Source organism: Crocuta crocuta, unplaced genomic scaffold (assembly GCF_008692635.1).
Source record: "Crocuta crocuta isolate KB4526 unplaced genomic scaffold, BGI_CrCroc_1.0 scaffold218, whole genome shotgun sequence".
Classification (NCBI taxonomy): domain Eukaryota; kingdom Metazoa; phylum Chordata; class Mammalia; order Carnivora; family Hyaenidae; genus Crocuta; species Crocuta crocuta.
The window spans coordinates 6,378,280-6,394,380 of NW_027533170.1; the positions used below are offsets into that span (position 1 = coordinate 6,378,280).

The following is a 16,101-nucleotide window of genomic DNA, read 5'->3' on the forward strand; positions in this document are numbered from 1 at the left end:
GGAAGGTTATAAAGCAGAGGGGATAATACAACAGGCACTAAGGAGGAAACATCTTTAGGGTCCTGCGACACCATTGGATAGCGGAGAGCTGTGCGGGTGTGGGGGAAGGGGTGGGGAGGACAGAGCCAGGTCCGTCCCTGGAGCCCTAGGAGGCCAGGGGACCCCTTTGCTAGGAAAGCAAATGTAGGGGGCAAGGAGGAGGCCTGCAGGGGGAGTGGGAAGGGCATGCAGGACTTCCGGGGGAGGGTCCAGCAGGCAGCTGAGAGGGGAGAAGATAATCTACAGGAAATAGAATTAATCACAAGGGAAGAAAAAGAAGCAAATGAATCGATTACACATTCCAGACCTAAAGAAAATTTCCGGAAAAACAGACGTAAAGAGAAAAACCAACACTCTGTACTGCTTCCCAACTTCCTGGGTGATTTTTTTATGGCAAAATAGGGGGTTAGAGAACAGTCAGCCACAAAGCACTTGCTTCAAAAGAGCAAACAAATGAGCTTCCCTTCTTTGACTGAGGCCAGCCACACCCACAGTGTCAGGAGCCGGCAACCACCCCCAGCCCAGCTGTCCGGAGCCTCAGTTATGAGACACCAGGCTGCAAACAGGAACATCCCCTCCTTACTGGCCTTGTCCAGGAAAGATCCTGAGGCCCCTGCTTAGAGTCCCAATGGAAGTAGTTTCTGCTGCAGCCGCTGTCCTCACACGGAGGACAGAGCTCTAACTCCATTACACCATTTCCCCTCAATCCCACAAGTGCAAGATCCTACAGGGAGCCTGACGGCTTAAGTCACAGTAGACCTTCCCAGGTGGCAAGCAGGTCTACCTGAATAATAAGCCTACAATCAGAGCAAACGCTAAATAAGCTTTTGACGTAAAGGCAGCCTTTGTTGACCATCCCGCTCTCCAGCTCAAGGGTTGGCGAACTTTCTGTAAAGTACCAGAGTAACTATTTTTTGACTTTGTGGGTCATACAGTCTCTGTTGCAACAACTCAACTCTGCTGGTGTCGCTAAAGCTGCCACATACAATTTGTAAACAAATGGGCATGGCTGTGTTCCAATAAAACTTTGTTTATAAAAACAGCCAGACTGGAATTGCCCAGGAGGCCAGATTTGGCCCACGGGCTATGGGCTTTGCCAAGTCCTTGTCCTAACGAATCAAGTATTTGCCTTGTCTGCCCACATTCTCCCTTACTGGAACTAGGTTCAGCTGCCTTGAAATCTATTATTACCTTTCCCCATCTCCACTGTGAGTCCTGCTAGACTCTAGGTTCTGTTTCCCTGCTACAGCCTCAGTATTTTCTTTCTTTCTTTTAATTTGAGAAAGAGAGGTTGCAAAAGTGGGGGAGAGGGAGAGAGAGAGAGAAAGAGAGAGAGAATCCCAAGTAGACTCCATGCTGAAGCCTGACACAGAGCTCGATCCTACAACGCAGGGATCATGACCTGAGCTGAAATCTAGAGTCAGATGCTCAGTCGACTGAGCCACCCAGGAACCCTGGTTTCTTCTTAATAATAGTGATGATGGAAGAGTAATAACAGAAGGAGTTAACCGAATGGCCGTTTACAATGTTGCAGTATTCTGCTAGATTCTTCATAAACACTGTCTTACTGAATCCTAATGAGATAGGTGTAATTATCATATCCCTTTTACAGACACAGAAACTAAGGCTGAGAGGGGTCTGGTTTTTTTGTTTTTGTTTTTGTTTTTTTTTTCCATAGTCATGCAGGGCAAGGCCAACTTTTGACTCCAGTCTGTCTGGATACAGAGGCAGGATTCCTAACCATTTCACGGGCGGCTTCCCAGCAGCACCTGTGGCTGCCTAGACAGGTGTCCGCCAATGGCTGTTCCTAGCCTATCCTCTGGGGGGCGCATCATTGTGTCGTCGCCCACACCCCACTGGACAGTGATAGGCCCCACCAAATAGCATCTTTCCCTCCAGGCAGCGGCTCCTTTACTTTTCACTTTTCACACAAATACAACTGCCAGATAAGGTCCCACTCTGATCAGAAAACTCTGATCAGTTTGTAAGCCTATACATTAGGGATGCCTGTATGTCATCTCTCCCACAGCAGTGATGTCCCCAAGGGTATCAGAGATCAGCCTCTATCCGCAACTCTGTGTCTTAGGATCAGAGTTGGTTAGGGAATCCTGCCGTTCCTGGAAATCTCAAAACACAGCGTGTGTTCCCCCAGAATATTCCCACATGGGAACAAGGCTAGGGGAGCTGAGGGGAATGGCTAATGTAAAAACACCCAGCGGGGGCCTCAGAGATTGCTGGGGAGGGAAGCCTGCTTCTCAGAAGAAAGGATCCAACAGGAACATTTAAAACAATGTCAATGAGATGATTTTAACATTCTGCTCATCTTCTTGGGAAGGGGGGACAGACTGTAGCCCTTCAGTGGAATGCCCCCCACTGTGGTTAAGAAGAAGGAAAAAGGGTAAAGATCATCAACTTCTCTGACCCCACTGTAAATGTACAGGTCATCACTATACCAAGAGAGGAGAGAGGATGTGAGAACAAACGAATGAAAATTCACACGCAGGATGGGAATGCAGCTAGAGCACGCATCACAGGGGTGTCTGAGCTCAGCACCTCCACCCCACCAGCCTCCCGACGATCCCCTTCCTTTGCAACTGCTGAATGTGTTCCCATGTGGCAATGTGTCCTAATTCCGGTCTTGAAAATGAGCCTTCATCCCACTCTCCATCACTGTGAGCACCTCCCCGTGGCCACGTGCACTCCCGCACGATGGTAACAGGGAAGACCTTCTGCAGCAGAACAAATGTTTGCCACTGACAGGGCTGTGTGGTGCCAACCCAGGATATTCTCACCCAGGCTTGAGGGACTGAGTCCTACGTGTATGTCTGCTCTCCCTCTGGGGCCAGGTACATAAAGCTGCAATGAGACAGACTTGGATTCATTAGTTTCAAACAGCTGCTAGTGAAGCAATCTGTGTGCACAAGGTACCAGACTAAGCAAGCTCGTGAACATGACAGTGAGTGGGCTGCATCCTCATTTCCCCAACGAAAGGGACACCCAGGGGACACATCAGGGATGTGAAGCAGAACACAGCCAGAGCATAACGGAAAAAATGGGTGTGGTTGTCACGGAAGATGAAAGAGATTGTGTAAAGTAGATACACTGAAGAAAACAAAAAATACAGAAGATGGAACCTTTCTAAATGATATAAGAAACCTATCAGAGCCAATCAGTGAGTTCCAAATCAAGAAAAAAAATTTTTAAGTTTTATTTATTTTGAGAGAGACAGAGATAGCACAAGCCGGGGAGGGGCAGAGAGAGAGGGAGNCTCTGAGCTCCAGTGCAAAGCCAGACGTGGGGCTCAAACCCACAAACCCTGAGATCATGACAGGAGCCAAAACCAACAGCTGGATACTCAATCAACTGAGTCACCCAGCACCCCAAGCAAATTTTTAAAAAAATAGTTTTCATCCCTAAATGCAAATGCTATGGCTTCCCCAACCCCACAAAAAACACAGGCATATAAGAGATTTCTCTTTATATTGCTACTGCTTAATTTTTGAAAGTCTGGCCAAGCGTACTTTGATGAAGTATCTCTTTTGGTATTGGCAAATGAGAACAAATAGTGAGGTTCTGGACTGAAATTCTAATGAGAAAGAAGTAGAGATTCTATTCAAAATATTTTTCAACAACAGCATCAAAGTTTGCAACATCAGCTGCAGGCTTAAGCAGTGAGCTAAAGCTTTCAACTGACAGCGTATTTAACTATATAAATATATCTTAAGCCATTCTCACTTCAAAAGACAGAGAGCAATCCATGCTCTTTGATATAAGAACTTTTCCCCCAAGTATGGGAAGATTTACCAATATGAAAAGTAACCTATGGCGAGTTTCTGAAAGCCAAAACTTTTAGCTTTAAAATTTCATAGCTTCACACAAAGTTTTCAGTCAAAAGCTTTCCTTTGGTATATGCCTAGAAGTACAAGATGTGACTTTGAAAAGCATGAGGTGACTATGATAAACCCCATGGCCATCACTTCTGTTTCACATTATATGCATGCAGCTTCAATAAACATTCAGCCTAATTATTATTTTTCAGTATTTTAAATAATCCATGACCTTAAGAATAAATCCAATACGAAGACACAATTTCTCTTAGCCACACAGCAAAAAATTAAGCAGTGTAAGAATTAGTACGCATGTATTTTTTTTTTTAACATTCATGACAGTAGACTCTGTTCTCAGAAAACCATGATCAAAGGTCAAAACCATGGTGTCTAATGCTTCCTTCCCAAAATTCAGTATGATTGTGTCAAAACTAATATACAACTATTACACAGAATTTCCTTGGAAGCTTCCATAAAGAAAGAAGACTACCTCAGTGACCATACAATAAAAGCTACATAACCCAATCTCAATAGTCAGATGACTTAGACACAACTCCATCTTAACACCTACTGAATAAAACTGCTGTGGATAGGGGCGCCTGGGTGGCTCAGCCGCATCCCACTCTTGGTTTCAGCTCAGGTTATGATCCCACAGTTTCATGAGTTCTAGCACCACATATGGCTCTGCAGTGGCAGCACAGAGCCTGCTTGGGATTCTCTCTCTCCCTCTCTCTCTGTCCCTGCTCGTGCTGTCTCTCTCTCTCTCTCAAAACAAATAAATAAACATAAAAAATTTTTTAAAAACACACTACAGATAAATACATTATTAGGCCAATATGCTCTAAATATTCAAGAAAGCAAAGGACAAATTACTGCTGTAGATACCAGTTGTTAAAACCTGTCTACAACAGGGGCACCTGGGTGACCCAGTGGGTTAAGTGTCCGACTTCAGCTCAGATCATGATCTCTTGGTTCATGAGTTCGAGCCCCTCGTTGGGCTTTGTGCCGACAGCCTGCTTCTAATCCTGTGTCTCTCTCTCTCTTTCTGCTCCTCCCCTGCTTGCATTCTGTGTCTCTCTCTCTCTCAAAAATAAAAAAACATTAAAAAAAAATACTACAACCGTTCATTTCAATGTTTATAATGTCTGAATCCTAATGTGTTTTACAGATTCAAAAAGTAACATCCAATTTTAGTATATGTGCTGCCGAAGCGAGCACTCAAAAAGCAACGTCCAAAACTCACCCATCAATAACACATCGCTCAAAAAGAGAGAATGCCGTGAAACAGACTCAACTAATGATTATTTGACATGAAACAGAAGACAAGATTGAGAAAAAGTCAATCCAATCAGTGTATCAAGAATAGTTTGAGAGATGTTACTTGTCATATTTATGCACAAAAATTCTCCATTCCTTCAGGCCGCTGTTCTCCAAGCACTGTGCTTGAGAGATGTGACGTACGAAACAAAACTCTTGCCAGAGACAAATCCAGTGCAGGAAAGAAAAAGTGCTTTGGTTTACGTATCCTGTAGCCCTACCATGAATGCCCGCAGAAATGCTGTCAATTACAAGTCTTGTACATGTACACCTTTGGCTGTTTACTACCCCTATCCTTTCATTAGGGATTTAACACCAGAATTTTCCATTATCCAAATTATTCCCTTTGCTTACTTTTCAGAGCACCTCACTTAACTCTTTTAAGTCACCAGGGCCCTCATTAGTGATGAGGAGATGCCATCAGCTATGACCTGGATATGCTTAGCTCACGAAGAGCCTTACTTCCAGCATGAAGCACACGTATGGTGGGTTTTTATAGGGGGTGGGGGTGGGGAATGGTTATTTTGGTAAAAACTCTTGGCCATAACATTAGAGTACTTTCACACTTGTTTACGGACCTGAAACCTAACAGCTAAAAGAGCACTTATCTTCTCAGGTAGCCAACGTGCCCAACGGGAGAATGTGAAGTAACTCCGTTCAAAGAAAAAATGCTGGCTGTCCTCAATAGATATCAAAGCTTTTATTAAAAAAAAAAAATGAACACACACACACATTCTAGACTGGTAAACTAATGAACAGTGTTCAAATGCCCACCCTTTTTTTCCTGCTCCCACTCATAAGACTTGCAAAAGAGAGAGAGAGAGAGAGAGAGAGAGAAAGAGGAAAAAAAAAACAACTCATCACGGTTTCTGAAAGACCAGAGAAGCTGGGCTCCAATTCTTTCTCTTCACCCCAATAAACTTCAAAAGTAACTAATAATAACCAGTAGGTGACACTTAAATAGCGCTCACCACATGCCAGCCAGTGTTCTACGTGCTAAGTGCCATAATATATATATGTATATATATATAAACTCACATAATCTTCCTAACAACCTGATGAGAGACATACTCTGTATTTCCCTTTTTACAGACAAGGAAACTCAAGTACAGAGAGATTAAGTAACTTGTCCAAGGTCACACAGCTAATTAGTGGCAGAGCTGGGTAGGAGCCCAGACAGAATGGCTCCAGAGGCAATACACAAAGCCACAAGGCATGCTGCAGGAAAACAGTAAACAACCCAAAGGAAAGTCTGATTGCTCTGCTCGGCAGGAAAGTTTGCAGAGAAAAATTTCAGAAATTAGGATTTCTACAGCTCCCTATAATAAAAAAGACTGGGAACATTTGGGGACAACATTATCTTCCAATGCCGGCTCGCACACTATTTCTGTATCAACTTTAATTGTTACATGGGGAGACCCTTTTACAAATATGGTTAGCGGATATTTAGAAGCCAAGATCATGGGGAAACTGGAAGACATGGCCAACTACAAGGAAGCAAATTCCCAGACTCACAAAGTAGCACAGTGCTCAAGCTACTAACCGCGAAATTTGACCGAGATGCCCCAGAAAACAACTGCATTGGTTACTTAATGAAGTGGTTTGTAAGCACTTTAAAAATGAAAGAAAGGATATAAATTTTGGGGAGGACAATCTGAAAAACTGTCAATTGTCTTAAATGATATCCTTGACCTCAGGAACTTCTCTTTTGGCAATTTTTCCCTAAGAAATCATCAGGGATGCTCACAAAAGCTCCTCTGCAACAGTAGTCATTACAAAAATGATTTCAGGGGTGCCCATCTGGCACAGGCAATGGAGCGTGTGAATCTTGATCTCAGGGTTCTAAGTTCGAGCCCCACGTGGGGTTTAGAGATGACTTAAAGATAAAATCTTTAAAAAATTGATCTCTTTAGGTTCTTTCTAAGTATCTAAAATAAGGAAAAGAATTAAATTCATTACAGCCATATGATGGGGGAGAAAAATTAGATCTACTAAGAATGTTTAATGGCACGGGGAAATCAAGAGAAAATTACAGGAAAAGAAATCCAAATTTCTTTATCCAGATACAAAGCAAATACCATATCCATCCACTCTGCATAAATACATCATAACACAAATAATAATTATCTCCGGGTGGTGAGACTACACTAACATTGTTTCTTGAGGCTTCTGTTTTACCAATTTTCTAATATGAAGAGTTATTAATTTTATACTCTGGAAAGGAGAAAGAAATGTTTAAGAGGAAAAGCATTTGGTCCTGACGCCTACGTTATAAAGTTGAAAATAATAAGCGCGTCAACTTATTGTCAACTAGACTGGAGGATCGTGAGACTTCAGTTCCCAAGGAAGACGCAGATCCAGTGACGGATGTGCCAGCCCTAGTGACATTCTTGTAGAGAAATGTGGGCTGGCTGATAGTCAGGGTTCACAGAGTTGCTATTACTTTTGAGGCTGTACCAAATATCACGAATGAGCAGATGTCTCTCAACAGAAAAGGTCCTACGTCTGAGCTCTGATCATGGCTGATGAACTCATGCCTTGAGCACTGGTTCCCAGGGTACATTTTTGAAACTCCCAGCTAGCGAGAAGCCCAGAAGAGGGATTTATTTAAATGTGTCGATGGCAAGTGTGCAGATCCGGGGGAGCCACTAATATTGACCATGTTTCTGGAACAGAATTTAGCACTCCTTTGGGTCTTACCAACAGAGCAACTCTATAGCCGGCCTTTTGTGAACCTAAACAAGTAAATGCCGGAATTGTGATTCAAATGATTCTGATAGGCGCAAACACTAGTCTGAAACCAAGATGCTATAGAACAGGGTCAAGAAACATAGAACCATACATTCAATTCAAGAACAATTTTACAAGTCTTACTTGGCAAGGTTTGTGTGAACCAATGATCACACAAACATGACACATGACACACACACATGACAGTCGGTACCACGTGATATCTTTGACAAAGGAGGTTAACAATCCCACCTGAAAGTGTTGGGTACATTCCTAACTTTCTTATCCGAAAAGGGAATTCAGCAAAAGAGAGCAAGTACAGAAGAATATGATCAGGGACACTGTAAGTCTGATCAGGAACATTCAAAGAAACTGGGACTATTTAATGAGGAGGGCATTTAAGGGGAACTAACCAATGTTTAATGTTTGCTCTGTGATTCTGCAAAGGTGGGGGGGGAGGCATCAATTTATTCTGCTAAACTGGAAACTTCAGTCTGTCATCTTCTGTCTCTACCACTCTGCAAATGCAGCGTCAAGGTCAGCAATGACCTTCAAATTTGCCAAATCCACTTCTCTAGTCCATTGTAACAGACTCCACAGTGTTCGATACATTGCACTGCACCCCCTTTATAAGACTGCCAGCTGCTTGTCTGGGAAGGTTCACCTCATCTCTTTTATTCTGTTTCTTCTTTACACAATCTATAGTTGATCGGAGGCTGATCAACTCTTGACTTTCTTCTCCTCTTTATTCTTGCTCAATGACTTTATCAATTCATGTGACTTTAAGAAGTCTCTATGCTGGGCACCTCAGGGGCTCTGTCAGTTAAGCATCCAACTTCAGCTCAGGTCATGATCTCACAGTCTGTGGGTTCAAGCCCCACGTTGGGCTCTGTGCTGACAGCTCAGAGCCAGGAGCCTGCCTCGGTTCTATGCCTCTGTCTCTCTACCCCTCCCCTGTTGGACTCTGTCTCTCTCTCTCAAAAATAAATAAACATTAAAAAAAATTGTTTTAAATGTGTGTCTTCCCCTCTTAGAACCATAGGCTCAGTGGCTCCGACTAGAAACCTTGGATCTGTCCTTGCAACAGCCCTTGCCCTCACCTGTCACATCCAACCCTGTGCTCGAAAGTCCGCTCCACCTCCACCTCCAACATGGGTCTCAAGTCAGATAGCTCCTCATTATCTTTCACGATGATGTGGATTCCCAAGAACCTCCTAGTCATGTCTAGACTAGTCTGCTCAAGAACATCAGCAAAAGGTCTGCTTAAACATGTTGTATCATGACTCTCCCACGCTTTAATTATTTTTTTAAAGCTCAGTCTGCCACCTCCTCTTCAAATATTTTTAAGTTTATTTATTTATGTGCATGAGCGGAGGAGAGACAGAGAGAGGGAGAAAAAGAATCCCAAGCGGGTTCCACACCGTCAGTGCAGAGCCTCCATGTGGGACTCAAACTCACAAACTGTGAAATCATGACCTGAGCGGAGGTCAAGAGTCAGACTCTTTACTGACTGAGCCAGCCAGGTGCCCCAACTCTTTAATGACTTTGAGGCCATGCACTTTGGAAAGAAAGAGAAAGAGGAAGGGAGGAAGGGAATCCCCAAATCATTATCAAGCCCTCAAGACCTTTCAATATCACAATCTTGCATCCCCTCTGACCCCGCACCCTATACTATTCTCCCCCTGATTGGACCACATGGGTTTGCTCTCATTTTTTAAGTGCAGGAAACTCCTACTAGTCATGAGGCCTTCACACAAATTGTTCCCACAGACTCTGCTAACTGCTGACGACTTCTTGTCTTTCACGCCTCAGTTTCAAAGTCAAATCTTTAGAGAATGCCTCCCCATTACCCTGTCTGAGTACCAGCCCCCCACACACCTCCCATTGTGTTCTATCTCAGCCCTCTCTCTATCTTCTTCCTGGCACTGACCTTGACTCCCAAGGATTTTGTTTCTTAATGTTTCCCTCTCTCCCGAACGCTGCGTCCTTGGAATGTCAGTTCCTTACTCTCCAGCCTACGTGCAAGGCTCAGAAACCTTTACAATGTGAAACAAGGAAGGAAAAAAACCAGACTTGACCTCGATGGAAAGAAAATCTTCCTAAAACTAAGAGCCGTCCGGCCGTGGTACAGCCAGCCTCGTAGGGACAAACCGCGATTCACAGGAAGAGAGTTCAGGCAGAAAAGTGTGTGACCACTTTCATCTCAAATGACAGAAAGGGATTTCCCACGCTGGGTGGGATACTGGGCCAGATAATTCCTTCCACGCAGTTTCTGGTTTTACAAATAGAATTCGTAAGGAGTTTCGGGTTAAAAATACACTCCCAAAGTAGCAGACAGCCTATTATTTTTTCTAGAGCAGAAATTCTTTTCTAAAGTGGCCCCGCAAAACCACTTGATATCCTGCCCAGCAGTGACTTCCTGAAGTTAAATCAGTGCAGGCTCCCTCTGTGGGGCCTGCCAGATGTGGTCTGGGATGAGGACAGCCCACGGTGCCCTTCTTTGTAAGCTCTTTAAACACGTGGCCCAGAAACAAGCCGGCAGATCAAGGAAACCCTCTTGCGGTAAACCTAAAGCTGCGCTCTCCATTCATTTGTGACGCTGCTCTGTAAACACACCAGGATCGCTTTATTTAGCGTCACACCCATTAATAATGCAGTGATCTTTACAGAGGCAGGCAGAGAAAATTAGTCCTGAGTGATTTCGTTACTACAGCGTATACACAGAGTCAAAGGGTTGGAGAGTCCCCTTACACCTGATGTAGAAGCGACTGGCAATCCAGGTATCAGCCACGGAGCTGACCACCACAGGACAAGGCAATTCAGGCGAGTTCCCCACCTCCTCGTCAAGAGCAGAGACCTCAGGACCCATCCAGAAGCCCTCCTCCTACTTTCTCAGCTTCCTTCATCTCTAAATGTTTTAAGTAAAAACATTAAAACATGTGGTCAATAGTCACCTCTGGCGGCGGCATCTTTACCATGATTATTTGTCAGCAGCTCAGATAAGGCACCACCAGATATCACACCATGTTGCAAATAAGCCATGGAGGCCAAGAGCTTTATCCTTAAATTCCCCCCGCCCAAAAATTCTTTTTTCAGGCAAATGAACTTTTTAGACTTCAAAGAGCCAAAGATAGTTAAAATTCCTTTTTGTAATCCCAGTGTTGTGGATACTGTGGGGAAGAAGTGAATGTGTAAACGTTTTTTGGGAGGGCTGGTGGGTAATGCCTTTCCATTTAAAATGCAAACACCCTTGGGGTGCCTGGATGGCTCAGTGCACTCTGGTCATGATCTCAAGGTTTCAGGAGTTTGAGCCCTGTGTCGGGGCCTGCGCTGCTAGCATAGAGCCTGCTTGGGATTCTCCCTCTCCTTCTGCATCTCCCCCCCGCCGCCATGCTGTCTCTTTCTCTCTCAAAATAAATAAATATGCTTTAAAAATATTTAAAACACAAACTCCCTTTGATTCAGCAATCTGACTCCTGGATATTTACCATATGCATATACCCTAATTAGATTTAAGTAAGTTGCAAAAGAACGTTCATTTGTGGTACTGCTTATAATAGCAAAACCTGGAAAACTCAAAATGCCTATTAGTGAACCCCAGTACAGCCATAAAATGGGATAATATTCAGTGCTAAAGGAGAGTGAGACAGACCTCTATGTGCTGATGAGGAAAAACCTCCAAAAGATATCAAGGAATAAAAGCAAGTGTTGTCTGTACCTAAATACATCTAAAGAGTCATTTGTGAAAATTCTGGAAGAGTATATGAGAAACTTAAAAGCGGTTGTCCCTTAGAAACAGGTCGGAGAGTATATGGAATGTGACTACCCCATTTATTTTAAATTATCCCGTACCGTTTAATTTTACTATATGTTTATTTTATGAATAAGAATGGTAACTCTATGCCATATTTTCTGCACAGTCTAGAAGCATTTCCTTTCTCTTTGCAGGAAGGGGAAATGGAACATTCTCCCCAGGCTCCCCAAGGTAAGACAATCTATTAAATGGGTGCTTAGCCACACCTTTCTATCCACAGCCTTCAGGCAAGGTAACCTTGCCAAGGCTCCTGTCCTCACTCATTCCTTCCCCCTTTGGATGGCCTAGATGCATGAGTAGAGAGAATGTTTAATTTCTATTCTTCCAGTTTTAGGTCTTAGTCATCCATCACTGAAAACTGAACTTGAAAGAGAAGTTAGTTATACCACTGAGAACGATACCAAAAGAACAATTAGTGTTTCCTCTAATACTACTTATGTAATCATACTGTTACTGAGACAAAAATCAAACAAAAATGTTTTCAACTTTAAAGTATGTACCTGCTGTGGTTCCAAATTCCATGAGACCCAGAGAGATCGAGGTCCATGGGGCTTTCTTTCCTGATTTAGAATCTTGTATTTATATTTCTCAAAAAAACTAAGCAATTATTTCATCCAAAATTGCTTCTGCACAAGAAATGCAAGGATACTGACGCTAAAAAGACGAAGTGGAATTTACATTCCGATTTTCTGATGTTGAAGACCTTAAAGGGTATTTGAACTTTACTGTGTACTTATTCCATCAGACATACCCCCAATCCCGTGGAGAAGGAGGGGAGATAAAAAGGAAAGTCACAGGACATCATGCCTCTGTTCTTCCTATCATATGACCTGAGACTGAGGAAGGGTAACCTTTCCAAATCATCTAAAAGCAGCTTCTAGAGTGCTTTTCCTATTTCAAAAGGCTGTGGAGGTGCCTGAGTGGCTCAGTCAGTCAAGCATTGGACTCTTGATTTCGCCTCAGGTCATGATCTCGTGGTCATGAGAACAAGCCCCGTGGGCTCTGTGCTGACAGCATGGAGCCTGCTTGGGCTTCTTTCTTTCCCTCTCTCTCTTTCTCGCCCTCAAAATAAATAGACACATGTTGAAAAAAAGAAGACTGTGAAACACAGGCATTTACTGAAGTTTATTTATTCATCATTCAATCTTGGGGTAGGGGGCTGTTTATTCTTGTTGCTGCTGCTTTGCCTTTACACGTGGATATGGAAAGTAAAGCCAAATATCTACTGGGGGGAAAAAAAGTCTAACATCTACTTAGCTGCAAAACTGCTCTCACTAAATGTGATTTTATGGAAGCATTCTGACACACACATACAGCGATTTCATTTTTGGTTGGGGAGGGGTATTCAAGTAATTAGTGAAAAGGACAAACTAAGGTCTGGTGCACTGAGCTGTCTGTGGTACTGAAAAGGACACCAGAGCTGCAATGTACTGAGCTCTGTTCTTCCAAAGCCTCCTCATCACACTATTTTAATTCAGGCACTTCCGACCATGACTCACCTGAACCATCTTATTTTGCCAGAGTGTGTATAAACATTTTATAAAAGGTCACACTGACTTGCTTTCCAAGGTTCTCCATGGAAATGTCAGGGCCTCCCCAAGCTTCGTTAAGCAATTCTGGTGGATATAGAGCCGGAACACTGGCTATCACGCTTTGCCTGAATGCAGGGAGAAATCATGCCATGTACCAGAAACCCACACTCGCAGGCTCTCACCATCCAATCATCCTGCTGGTATGCTAAACAGGAGAAGGAAAACTATCCTTTCAGACTACATACTATATCCAAAGACCTGCTCTGATCAGCAACATAACCCCTGAGCTGAATTCTTTCACTTAAAGCGACTCAGTATGTTTGGAACTGTTGACAGTAAACTGAGAAGCTCCTACCTCCTTAAAACTTATGAAATAAATACTCCTATAGCAGTGACATCAATAAGATGAAGAAAGGAAGGAAGGAAGGGAGGGAGGGAGGAAGAAAAGGTACAATTCTTCATTTTCCATACATAGATACATAAGCCTGTGCACTTACTTAGTCCACTGAGCTTCAGGGTGGAAGCTACTTTGGTGACACTACTGACTCTATTATCTCGATAAATTAGTACGTGTTTTTCTGGCTCTTGACTTCCAGCTCAGGGTCCTCAAGTGTATTGAGTCTGTTTAGTCCTTTCCCCCAATTTATACATTTTTAAAAGGAACTCAGATAAGAATTTGCAGCTTGAACATGAGAAAAAATGTCCTCCGAAAAAATGTTTAGTGAAAAAGCGACACTCAAAACAACCAAATGATATTACCCACTCATCTATCTTCAAATTCTCTTAAGTGTGGCTGCTTTAACAGAAACTATATATCATGTAATGTAAAATAAACCCAATTTAAAAAATCTAACATCCTGTGATATTTGTGTTGCCCAAACAGTAGAGAAGTTCACTGTGCTTACAAGTTTTAGAGGAACAGTTCATGTCCTCATTTTTGTCACCAATGCTACACATCTTCTCATCAATATACCTGTGTGTTTACGCAACAGAGACCGTCCTCAAAGGGAGCCAGTGAGTGGAATTCTAAGCATAAAAAATTTATAAAAATATGATTTCTTGTATTTTTATTAGTTTCCAGGAAGTTCAAGAGTTCTAATATGGTATCAAAAAAAAAAAAAGAATTTTTTAAAAATATTTTTATTTTATTTCTAGGATAGAGAGAGACAGCGTGAGCAGGGGAGGGGCAGAGAGAGAGGGAGACACAGACTCTGAAACAGGCTCCCGACTCTGAGCTGGCAGTCAGCACAGAGCCCGACGTGGGGCTCGAACCCACGAATCACAAGATCATGACCTAAGCGAAAGTCGGACGCTTAACTGACTAAGCCACCCAGGCACCTCGAAAGAAAAAAAAGAATTTTTAACAACCCATAATTAACCCGTGGCCACTCCTCACAAACTCCTTTATTTCCAAAAACCTCCTGATGATTCTGAAAAAGTCAGTGTTTTCAGGCAGAAGACACTTAGCTCTTGATATCATCCAAGGTCTCCCTAGAGAATGCTTGTGTAGCTGTGTCCTTTCCAGAAGGAACAGCCAATGGTGCGAAAGCCAATGCTTACTAAACACACCAGCAAGTCCTCTTCCCAGGGCGAATGAAGTAAAACCGCTTTAGTCTCCAAGCAAAAAAAGTTGTTTTCAGTTACTTAATTTTTAAAAAATACCCGGGAAGATTTTAACACATTGAACCTATCCATATACTGAACTTTGAGACTTAAGAGAAACCACGGACAAAAAGCTATCTGGACTAGAAGCTGGAGGCCTGGTCACACTCTGCCCTGTTTTGCTGGGAGATCTGGCAAGTTACTGACCCCTTCTGATTTCAGATTCCTCATCTGTAAACTGAGTCAAAGGACCATTCAGTCCTATTTTGTTCCTCTCAGCTCGAAGTGTCTATTCTCAAAGTCCACACGAGAAGCTACGCTCATTATGTGTCAAGTCACATTTTAGTATTGCGAAAAAATGTTTTCAAAAGAGGGGAGCCCGGGAGGCTCCGTCCGTGAAAGCGTCGGACGGACGCCCTGATTTCAGCTCAGGTTGTGATCTTACTTTTCTTCAAAAAGAATAATGTCTGAAAGAATCTCAGAAGCCCCAGTCGCAAGCACCGAATTAAAATGGCCCTCTGCAGATTATTAAAATGTTAGTATTCCCATGTGCATTTGCCTTGTTTGGCCAGTGCAGTTTTATCACTTACCTCTGAATAGTCTCACCCTTGCTAATTCTCATTTGCTAACTTTATCCCTTCAAAGTGACACTATCCCAAGTTTTTGCAAATGTTAAAGTAGGATGAAAGAATTTGCCCAGCTCCTTTGGGGTCACGGGTGTCTTTGTTTTGTTTGCATGATAGTTAAAATCGGTTTCTTCCATATTTGGTATGTGCTTGCTAATTACTAACCTAAAATTTATTTCAACTTATAATTAATGCTCAATTGTTTAAATGACAAGTTTCATATGAGGTTTTAAATTTAAGGGTAATTCTAAAGGAAAGCATTCTAAATGTGAGGGTTTGATAGTTCCGACAAATACCCAACAACGGCTTCCCCTACCCCCGCCAACAACAACAAAAAAATCAGAAAACACATATTAGTGTAAATTCTAAACTGGAAAATCCCAATCCTACTTAATTTTTGAAAACTCTAGTTATTTTAATTCACAAACCTTCATATTCCTCTGACTGAAGGCTACAGTAAAGTCAACAACTCAAAGATGACCCATGAATTTTATACAAGGATTGTGAAATTGTTAGTAATGGCCAAATCTAACAATAGAGTTCCTGGCTGCATTTAAACAGAACATTTCCTAACAAGCCTGCTCACAAGGGCAGTGGCCTTTGCGCTTAAATGA

The 16,101-nt window shown here is 42.7% G+C and overlaps 1 protein-coding gene across 1 annotated transcript in view; it reads right to left on the reverse strand.

Annotated features, from left to right (window-relative positions):
* The window catches only part of KCNN2 (potassium calcium-activated channel subfamily N member 2), a 214,882-nt gene that overhangs the window by 145,777 nt on the left and 53,004 nt on the right, over positions 1–16,101 (reverse strand).